The following is a 12,015-nucleotide window of genomic DNA, read 5'->3' on the forward strand; positions in this document are numbered from 1 at the left end:
GCAGAAGGCTCCTACAGAACCTCTAGAAACTGCTTCTACTTTGTAACCTCAGAGAAATTTGCAAAAAGATTTAGAAGTGCCAGTTCACATAAGATACCAGGTACAAATTTGTTCTTCTTTCTCTAGTCTATTCTGCACATGACGCCATGATATCTAAGTCCTCTTTTCTCATGTTTACAGATCTGGAAATATAATCCTTATGACTGACCATATAGAACAACATCTCAGACACCTGGACAACTGAAAACTTGGAAATTGTATGTTCTATTCTCCATCCTGAGCATCCCGTCCAAAGTTCATCTTTTTGGGCTTTACTACTGCCACAAGATTTTTCAAAGATGTTTGTTTACAAGTTGCCTCATTCTGTCTGTTTAAAATTAAGGTTATTGGGTTTTGTTTTTTTTTTAAGTAGAATTACAGAGACATTGACTAAGCCCAGAAATATTGTACTGAATAATGAAAATAATTTTGAAGAATCGAAATGCATTGGGAAAGTGAAGTCACCACACTTTTCCAATGAATATATTCCTAACATAAATTATGAAACAAGATTTCATTTATAGACATTAGTCTTGCCTGTATTTTGTTTTGTTTTTATTTTATCTGGAAAAATTAGTATCCAGGTTTTTCTTACAGAGAAGTGATGTCTTTCTATATGCATACTAAAACTCTTTTACTGATCTAGTCACATTTAAGTAACTAATATTATCTTTTTTACTGCCTGTCAATCTTTCTTTGAAGCTTTCTTTTCTCTAGTGTATAACAAACTCCACGAAAATCTTATCTATTTACTTGAGCTTACTGATCCTCTCACATTTTGCAGAACAGAGGCTTTTACCCTTGTTTTTTTCTGGCATTTTCCCCTTTTCATACCTCAGTCAAATATTCTTTTTACTATATATCACAGTGGTCCTCAATCTGTGGGGTTTTCTGAAATGCCAGTCCAAAAATTTGGGGAGAGCGTGACAACTTTTCCACCATCGCCAGTTAGGAATCATTAGGAAAAACATCAAATTACCTGAATATTTTAAATGAGCAAGCTTAACATGACTGAAACTTTGCATTAACCTTCCTATTATGGCATAAAGCAACATGATAGAAAAAAAGGTGGAAAGTGTGGCCTTCTGACTTATTATCTTTAACAGCATGTATGGAAACAGAAATACTGATCAAGCTCTACCGATCTCATTTTGGAGTGATACTGAAGATTGATCAGTTCCTTTAAAACAATGTTGCTAGAATGCAAGAAATGACATTGTTTTTAATTGTAAACTAGACTGAAACCCATCTGGGGGCAGTGAACGCCTTTTATTTGAATTTAATATGCCTAGGATGAGGCTTTGAAAGAGGAAATTCAGGTATATAATTGTTAAGTTAAAGTTTCTCAAAGATACTCTGCAAATGTAAAAATGCATGAGAGAAAAATAAGGGAAGAAATTTGTGCTCTTATGGTTGTGAGGAAAACACTGACATTTGCATGCTTACTTGTGCAACCTTAATATCCCCATCACAGTTTCAGTATTCAGTTTCATAATGTTTTTGCTTTTATATAAGAGTTTCAGTGCCTTTATAAGAGAGTATACTAGTCATCCTGTACTGAGAAGCAGCTCATCTATATAATTGGAAACTTGAAGCAGTTTTATTAAAGAATATGTTCTTACTGAAGACCAGTGCACTAGAGTTAAATCCAACTCCTAAGACTCAGGAAGCAGGTTTTTAAGATCTTGGCTCTCTGCTGTCTCTTCAAGTGTAACTACATATACCTTTCTATGCATGCATAAAAAATGATGATGCTGAGTCAAACTGAAGATTTATCTGGCACACCATCCTGTCTCTGAAGTGGGTAACAAAAAGCGCTAAGGGAAAGAATATACAAAATTGTGAAATATGGATTCTCAGGTTATGGGAGTTAGTTGTTTAAGTGTATTTAATCTCTTTTTCTCAGTTTTATCTTCTAAAACCTTTTACAAAAGTGAATTTTTATAATTAACTGTACATTGCATGAGAAAGATTTTTTTCCTGTTACAAACTTCTTGCATAATTAAACAGTGATGTACTGATGCATACAATTAATCAATTTTAATACTAATGTGCAGATGTTAACATTTGGAAATGTTCATGCAGGTGTACGTATGTGGAAGCTCAGGCCAATTTCGTATTGGAAACCAAGACCTAAATGTGCATTTCTAAGTGACTGCGCAGTTATAAATTCAGATACACATAAAAAGGAGAAGATTTATTAGCAGTCTCGTTATGTCCCTGTCCTACAGCAACTGACTGAAATAGTGATGATACCTAGGGAAGCAACAGAAACACTCATGACTATTTTTTAACTAAATATATGGGTGTTACTCCAATTACGTTAGTGAGAATTATGGGTGCATATTGAGAGGGAAATAAATCAGCCTGCAAAGTACTGAAAGCACGCAAGTGTTCCCACTTTTAATTTTTTTCTTATTAAATTGCTCGTTTGGAATTTCCTTATGCATTCATATCCCTTAGAGCTCTCAGCTGAACATTTTTTGCACTGTAAATCCTCACAAGCATTTATAACAACTTGATTCTCTGGAAAATAGTCTGTATTCCATACAAAAAAAAAAAAAAGAAAAGGTAAAGGCAACAACATGGAGCGATCTTAAGAGCAAATGATGGAACTCAGTGTTATAATCTGCAACATTTTGTGGGAAAGTGTCCTCTACATGTATACAGACTATATAATTTCTTTCCTCTGACAGAATAAGATTTCAAAACTGAAATGTAACTAGTCTTTCATTCAGTTATTCAGATTATTTGATACTGCTCAGCCTCCATTCAGCCCTCCAAATTAAGGCAAATTCTCCATCTTTAAGACTTTTTTCTGCATTACATTTTTAATATCTGAAACTTCCAACCTATCTGTGCAATGAAAACACATTCATACCATCTCATATGCTCTCATGTCATCTAGAGGAAGAATTGGAGAGAGTCTATCTAGTTTATTTCAGAAAGGCTGTGTGCTTCATAAATATCATAGAATCATAAAATGTTAGGGGTTGGAAGGGTCCTCTGGAGATCATCAAGTCCAACCCCCCTGCCAGAGAAGGACCAATCTAGGGCAGGTTACACAGGAACGCATGCAGACGGGTCTTGAAAGTCTCCAGAGAAGGAGACTCCACCACCTGTCTGGGGAGCCTCTTCCAGTGCTCTGTAACCCTTACAGTAAAGTTCTTCCTCATGTTGAGGTTGAACTTCCTGTGCTCTAGCTTGCATCCATTGCCCCTTGTCCTATTGCAGGGCACAAGTGAAAAGAGGTTGCCCCTTTCGTCTTGACACCCAGCCCTCATATATTTATACACATTAATCAGATACCCTTTCAGTCTTCTCTTCTCCAGACTAAAAAGCCCCAGGTCTCTCAACCTTTCCTCATAAGGCAGGTGTTCCAGTCCCTTAATCATCCTCGTAGCCCTCTCTCCAGTAGATCTCTGTCCCTCTTGAACTGGGGAGCCCAGAACTGAATGCAATACTCCAGTTGAGGTCTCAGCAGGGTAGAGTAGAGGGGGAGGAGGACCTCCCTCGATCTGCTGGACACACTCTTCTTAAAGCACCCCAGGATACCATTGGCCTTCTTGGCCACAAGGGGGGCACATTGCTGTCCCATGGATAACTTGTTGTCCGCCAGGACTCCAAGGTCCTTCTCCATGGAGCTGCTCTCTAGCAGATCGCCTCCTAACCTGTACTGGTGCACTTTATTACTCCTTCCCAGGTGTAGGACTCTGCACTTATTCTTGTTGAACCTCATTAGGTTCCTGTTTGCCCAGCTCTCCAGTCTGTCCAAATCATGCTGAATGGCTGCACAGCCTTCAGATGTATCAGCCAAACCTCCCAGCTTTGTATCATCAGCAAAGTTGCTGAGAAGACACTCTGTCCCTTCATCAAGGTCGTTGATGAAGATGTTGAACAGGATTGGACCCAGCACTGATCCTTGGGGGACTCCACTAGTTACAGGTCTCCAGCTGGACTTGGCACCATTGCTTACCACTCTTTGGGCTCCATTGTGTAGCCAGTTCTTAATCCATCTCACTGTCTGTTCTTCTACCTCACACTTCCTGAGTTTGCTCACAAGGATGTTGTGGGAAACTGTGTCAAACGCCTTGCTAAGGTCAAGGTAGACTACATCCACTGGTCTCCCTGCATCTACCCATTCAGTCACAACATCATAGAACGCTATCAGGTTAGTCAAGCATGATTTCCCCTTGGTAAATCCATGCTGACTATTCCTGATAACCTTCTTCTCTTCCATGTGCTTAGAGATGACCTCCAGAATGAGCCGCTCCATCATTTTTCCAGGGATGGAGGTGAGTCTGACTGGCCTGTAGTTTCCTGGGTCCTCCTTCTTGTCTTGCCCTTTTTGAAGACTGGAGTGACATTGGCTTTCCTCCAGTCCTCAGGCACCTCTCCTGTTTGCCACGATCTTGCGAAAATGATGGAGAGCGGTAGAGCAACAACATCAGCCAGTTCTCTCAACGCTCTTGGGTGCATTTCATCGGGGCCCATGGACTTGTGTGTATTCAATTTCCGTAACTGATCACTAACCCAGTCTTCACTGACTAGTGGAGAGTCTTCCCTCCTCCAGGTAAATTTCTTTCTTCTCCAAGATTTCCTTCAGAAGCTCCTTGCTCATCCATGCAGGTCTCTTAGCACATCTACCCGATTTTTTACTCAAGGGAGAGCTTGAGATTGAGCTTGAGCTATCTTGGGCTTGGAGGAAGTGGTATTTAAAAATTGACCAACTTCCTTGGGCTCCTTTGCCCTCCAGAATCTTAGCCCATGGGATTCCTGCAAGTAGATCTTTGAAGAGTACAAAGTTGGCCCTGCGGAAGTCTGGAGTTGTAATCCTAATTATTGCCGTACTTCTACCTTGTAAAATGCTAAACTCCACCATGTTGTGATCACTGTTGACAAGGCTGTTCCCAACCTTAACATCCCCAACTAGTCCTTCTTTATTCATTAATACAAGGTCCAGCAGTGCACCTCTTGTCGTTGGTTCCTCCACTACCTGCATTAAGAAATTATCATCGATGCACTGCAAGAGCTTTTTTGACTTAACATGTCTAGCTGTATTATAGCTACAATCTTTTCCTATTTCACAGAATCAATCAATCAGGTTGGAAGAGACCTCTGGGATCATCGAGTCCAACCATTGCCCTGACACCACCATGTCAGCTACACCATGGCACTAAGTGCCGTGTCCAGTCTTTTCTTAAACACATCCAGAGATGGTGACTCCATCACTTCCCTGGGCAGCCCGTTCCAATCTCTAATGACCCCTTCTGAGAAGAAATTCTTCCTAATGTCCAACCTGAACCTCCCCTGGCAAAGCTTGAGGCTGTGTCCTCTTGTCCTATCGCTAGTTGCCTGGGAGAAGAGGCCAACTCCCACTTCATTACAACCTCCTTTCAGGTAGTTTTAGACTGCAATAAGGTCACCTCTGAGCCTCCTCTTCTCCAGGCTAAACAACCCCAGCTCCCTCAGCCACTCCTCGTAGGTCAGACCCTCCAGACCCTTCACCAGCTTGGTCGCCCTCCTCTGGACTTGCTCCAACACCTCAACATCTTGCTTGAAGTGCGGGGCCCAGAACTGGACACACAATTCAAGGTGCGGCCTCACCAGTGCCGAGTACAGAGCGACGATCACTTCCCTAGACTGGCTGGCTACACTCTTCCTAATGGAGGCCAGGGTGCCGTTGGCCTTCTTGGCCACCCGGGCACACTGCTGGCTCATGTTTAGCCAACTGTCGATCAGCACCCCCAGGTCTCTTTCCAAGAGCAAATAGGCTCTCTTTTTTTTTTTTTCCTTAAGATCCAGCCTTAGTTCTCTGTTTAACCAGGCCAGTCTTTTTCCCCGACGGCTTGCATTCCTACACACCGGAACAGCCTGCTCCTGGATATTTAGCAATTCCCTTTTGAAGCATATCCAACCTTCCTGGAATCCTTTGCCCTTCAGGACCGATTCCCAAGGGACTCAGTCCACCAACCTCTTAAACAGGCTAAAGTCTGTCAGCCGGAAATCTAAGGCTGAAGTTCTGCTCTTGCCCCTCCTTACTTTCCCTATTATCGAAAACTCTAACATTTCGTGGTCACTATTCCCAAGATGGCCACCGACCCTCACATCTCCCACTAGTCCTTCTCTGTTCACAAACAACAGGTCAAGCAGGGCCCCTCCTCTAGTGGGCTCATTTACCACTTGCATGAGGAAGTTGTCCTCCACACGATCTAGGAACCTCCTAGATTGCTTCCTCTCTGCCATGTTGTATTTCCAGCAGACATCTGGCAAGTTGAAGTCACCCGCGAGTACAAGGGCCGGCGACCGGGTGGCTTCTGACAGCCGCTTGTAAAACGCCTTGTCCTCCTGCTCATCCTTGTTGGGTGGTCTATAACAGACTCCCACCGTAATGTCCGCCCTGTCGACCTTCCCCCTGATCTTCACCCATAAACATTCAACCTTGTCATCCTCACCATCTTCCTCAATTTCGACACAGTCTAAGCACTCCCTACCATACAGCGCTACCCCACCGCCTCTCCTGCTTCGCCTGTCCCTCTTAAAGAGCTTATAGCCATCCATGGCAGCACTGCAGTCATGAGAGTCATCCCACCACGTTTCTGTGATGGCAACCACATCATAACCTTCCTGCTGTACAGTGGCTTCTAGCTCTTCCTGTTTGTTGCCCATACTGCGTGCATTGGTGTAAATGCACTTCAGCTGGGCTAACGGTCTTGCCCCCGACACAGGCCTGTCGCCCCTAGATTCATTTGTGGTTGCCCTGCGGCGGGCGGCAAGGAAGGCACAGACTCTGAGATCGAGGATGCAAGGACCTGAAGCTGAAAGGCCTAAGGCTTTTTATTGTTTTGCTACTACCCTATTTAACTGCTACAATGCAGGAGCCAGACCAGGCAGTTCAAGAGAACATCAACATTCACACGCTAAGCACTCATCACCCATTCTGGCAAGAGCCACAGTGTCCTGGGCTCAAAACATCAACAACCATTCCTTGTTTTCAGCTCTGTGTTCAGAACTGACCTTCAACACATGTTTACTTCTTTCATGCCTCAAAAGGCGCTGTGAACTGGTCTCGGCTCCTTTATCTTAGAAGCAAGCAAAAACTATTCTCAGTGCAGTGTTCCCAAGCAAATCTTATGCTCCCCAAGTAAAGCACAGCTCTTTGCAGGCTGAGGGTCTTCCACATTTCCCCCCTTTGTTTATTTGATGACAAGGGTGGTCATGATGTGGGCTTCGGTTTTTCAGAGTCCTCTGATTGCAGACCAGGTCTCTGAAGCAGCACTCGGGGCAAAGGCACACAAGCGGGGATGCAGGCACCGCGGAGTTCAGTTCCTGCTAGAGAGAGAGTGAGAGAGATTCCGGGCCTGCTGCCTTTGCCTGTATATTAGGGATTTCTGGCAGGCGGCAGTTTTCTCACAGCAGGGCAGGAATCTCAGGCATAAAGAATTAGGTGCCCTTGAGTCTTGTCACAGGCCTATGTTATCTGAATGCAGATGCTCTACTTGTCCAGCATACAAGACTAAATAACAGTTAGTAGTATGATATACGTGTTTTTTGACACCCCAGGTGCAAGTCACTTGAGCGTGTTTACAATCCTCCTCGCCAATCTTCCGTTATATTCCCACATTCTACCCCCTCGCTCATGAGACTGCTTCTCCTGGGGAGTGCAAAGCTGGATGTGCACATTTGGCTTGCAGGGTGTAGAGCAGAGTAATATACAGAGGCACGCAATAAATACATATAGAAAAAGGAATAAACGTAGATATCTATACAATAATGCTGTAGCATCACTAATTACAAAGAAGGGCCAAAGATAAACAAGACTGTGAACAACATCCCTGTAGTGTCCAAATTTACTTGTTTCACATGCTCTAGAAGAGATAACTGCTGTGAAAATCAAAACAGTATCTTCTCCTCAGAGCCACCTGCATGTGTCAACAGAAAGGCCTTAACCATGCTTGCGTGGAAGCGAAGTCACACAATAGACAGCACAACTATGGGGGGACCACAACCACCAGAGACCACCCAAGACCCCTCGCAGCATGCTACTTGCGTGCTCATCCAGTCATTTCAGCATTCCCCAAGTAATGCCTGGTGTCGGGTTTACTGTTCTACGTCGCTTGCGTGGTCCCTGTACTTTCAGCGTCTGCATTTCTGGTACCGGGTTCTGGTTGTGGTTTCTCCAGCTCATGGTATGGCTTCACGCATCTCGCAGGTAGCCAACGAGGACCTGTTGGGAGTAAAACACAAGCATATCCCCTCCCCCATGTCAACAATTCTACTGGTCCACGCCAATCAGTTGGGCCTGGCAGATCTTTATACCTAACCTTAGGATTTTGTGTAAAGGGAACTTTACCCTGAAAATGTCGTTCCACTGCCGTGGTATCTAATCGAGAAGATGACCAATTTAGAAAATTTAAAGTGAACACAGCCATATCTAATTGTTCTTGAGGAGCTGTGGCTACACTCCCCCTTTTTTGTTTTTGCAACATGTGTTTCAAGTTTTGATGTGTCCGTTCAATTATGGCTTGTCCAGTGGGGGTGTGTGGGATACCTGTAACGTGAGACACACCCCACTGTTGTAGGAATAAGGCAGCTGCTTGAGATACATAAGCGGGTCCATTGTCTGTTTTTATTTGTTTAGCGAGGCCCATAAGTGCAAAGCACCTTGTCCAATGTTTCTTAACATCCTGAGTCCGTTCCCCTGTAGCTGCAGAAGCAACAACATCACCAGAAAAGGTATCCACAGTAACATGAACATACTTTTGCCTGCCAAAAGGTGGATAATGTGTAACATCTTTTTGCCAAATTTCATTAGCCTTCAGTCCCCTGACATTTACACCATCATGATAAGTTGCAGTATTATATAGTTGACAATCGTTACATGCCTGAATAATATCACGAGCCTGCGTTTTTGTCAGAGCAAATTCTTTCTGCAAACTGCGAGCATTTTGATGGAAAAAGGAGTGAGATAATTGTGCATGTTGAAATCGTTGAGTAAGGGAGGATGATGTTATGGGCAAAACAGTGTACTTATCAGCTACCGCATTCCTTTCTACCAGAGGTCCTGGCAAGCGAGTGTGAGACCAAATATGAACAATAAAGCAAGGATGCTGTCATTGCTGAAGCAGAGTTGCAGTAGCAAGGAAAAGTTTATACAGCTCTTGATTGCTAATTTCTTTGATAAATGCAGCTTCTAAGCGGTTAATAGCGCCAACAGCATATAGTGAATCTGATACAATATTAATAGGTTTGCTTGCAAACAATGTCAAAGCTAAATGTATTGCAGACAATTCAACAATCTGAGTGGATGCTTCCACAGTAATTGATGTGTGTTGCCATTGTGCCTTTTCTTTCCGGGCCACTACAGCTTTCTTTGTTTTACCTGAGCCGTCTGTAAAAACCGTTTTTGCATTTGGTATAGGGTGAGGCACCATCACTCTCTGTGGTTGTAAACAGAGAGAAGGTAAGGCTTGCAAGATTTTATTCTGTGGCAAAGTAAAATGGATATCATTCAAATAATCAGCCAGAGCAGCCTGAAATTCAAGGCTGTCCCTCATCAGAGTAATGTGCGTTTCCTTATGAAAGGGTAGGTAAATAATGTCAGGGTCTCTATCTGTCAGCTGCTGTATCCTGAACCTTCCTTTCTGAATCACCATAATGACCATCTCCAAAGGGGTCGTAATTGTTTTTGTAAAGGTGTGTGATAAGAAAATCCATTCCAGGGTAACTAATTGCTGTGATTCTGTCAATTGAGCAAATAGCCCATAAGGCTGGAATTTCGTGTGAATCACAAAAAATAGAAGAGGCAAGTGTAAGATTATACGTCCTGCTTGGGAAGTTGTAAGTTTTTGAATTACCAATGCCAATTCCTGTTTTGCTTTGTCAGAAAGGATTCGAGGCGAAGTTAAATCTGAATCCCCCTTCAAGGTGTTAAACAGGTTACTTAACTCTTCAGTAGAAATACTCAGCACAGGACGAATCCAATTAATTGTCCCTAGTAGTTGCTGCAAATCATTTAATGTAGAGATATTGTTTACAAAATGAAGTTGTTGTGGTCGTAAGGTTCTGGTAAACAGTACCCATCCCAAATACTTCCAGGGCGGTTCTGTATGTATTTTTTCTGGGGAAATATGAAGCCCAAATTGTTGTAAAGAGTCTTTTAGATGATTTACAGTTTTCATCAGTTCTGTCTGTGTCAAAGCTGCAATGAGAATGTCATCCTTATAATGGTAAATAAGAGACTGTTTAAAAACACTTTGAGTTGGCTCTATTGCAGCAGAGACCACTAACTGACAAATTGTGGGACTGTTCATCATGCCCTGTGGGAGAACCGTCCATTGGTACCTTTTCATAGGTGCCTGATTATTAATCGAAGGTACAGAGAAAGCAAAATGTGGCTGATCGTCAGGATGGAGAGGTATAGTAAAAAAGCAGTCCTTCAAATCAATTATATATAACTGCCAGTCAGAAGGGATCATTGCTGGACTAGGTGTACCTGGCTGTAAAGCTCCCATAGGCTGCATTACAGCATTGACAGCTCTAAGATCCTGCAATAATCGCCATTTGCCAGATTTCTTTGGTATCACAAATATAGGGGTATTCCAAGGACTAGTTGAGGGTACGATATGTCCAGCCCTTAATTGTTCATTTACTAATTCCTCTGCCCGTTTTTGTTTCTCCCCGTTAAGGGGCCACTGATTTACCCAAACCGGTTTTGTTGTTAGCCAAGTCAGTTTGAGCCGGGGTAAGAGATCAGTGACCCTTGGGTTAAATGCGTCATCATAGCTGACAATACAATACCCCACTGAGCTAAAAGATCACGTCCCCACAATGTAAAAGGAACTGAAAGAACAAAAGGAACTAAGGTTGCTGTTTTTCCTTCAGGGCCCACCACACAGAGAGTACGTGCACTTTGCAATGGAATTTGCAACCCTCCTACTCCATTCACAGCAGCAGTTACTTGTTTAAGAGGCCAATCTGACAGCCAGTCATTTTTGCTGATGATGGACACGTCTGCTCCAGTATCTAACAGACCTGTGAATAACCGTCCATCAATTTGTATTGTGAGCATAGGTCGATCATTAGTTACCTTTTGATTCCACAACACCTGTGGTGTGTTAGTACTGCCAAATCCTCCTGTGCCGCTTGGATGTGGATTAGCCGCCGGCACAGTATATGGTATCAATAGCAACTGCACCACACACTGACCTTTAGGTATAAAACAAGGTGGTTCTGATGTTCACAACATGATTTTAATTTGGCCCATATAATCTGAATCAATAACTCCTGGTATGACAAATATATTTTGCTTTCCCACAGAAGAAAGACCAAAAATTAATCCTACCAGTCCCGAAGGGAGAGGCCCGTATACATTGGTATCTATGATCTTAGTCCTTTTATCATTCAATTCTGTATCGGTGGCTGAGGCCAGATCCAACCCGGCGCTGCCGGCTGTGCTGGCAATGAGTTCTGAGACTGTCCGTTTATCGGATTCTCGGACTGTGCATGTGCACAACAGACCCTGTTGTATTGAGGGGCACCGGGCCTCGCGCCCCTCCTCCAGTTTCCCTGCATGGGATTTCCATCCTTATCAAACCTTGATCGACACTGATTGCTCCAATGATAGCCCTTTTCACACTTAGGACATAATCCTCTGGGTGTTCTAGGTCTGTTTGATACTTTCTGCTCATCTTTTTTCTTTACTGTCAGCTTTGGGCAGTTCTTTCTAATATGTCCCATTTGATTACACTCAAAACATTTCATTTCTGCTCGTCCCACAACGAGTTGCTGAGCCAAGGCACTTGCAAGTAAAGTAGCTTTATGCTCTTCAGAACCCACATTCTGACAAGCTTTAATAAATTCTGCTATACTTTTGTAAGAGTTTTTTAGAGGGCCCAAAATTCTTTGACAATCTGCATTTGCATTTTCATAAGCCAATTGTAATAACAGCGTTTCTACTGTATTTTCATCATCAAT

Source organism: Nyctibius grandis, chromosome 6 (assembly GCF_013368605.1).
Source record: "Nyctibius grandis isolate bNycGra1 chromosome 6, bNycGra1.pri, whole genome shotgun sequence".
Taxonomy (NCBI): Eukaryota; Metazoa; Chordata; class Aves; order Nyctibiiformes; family Nyctibiidae; genus Nyctibius; species Nyctibius grandis.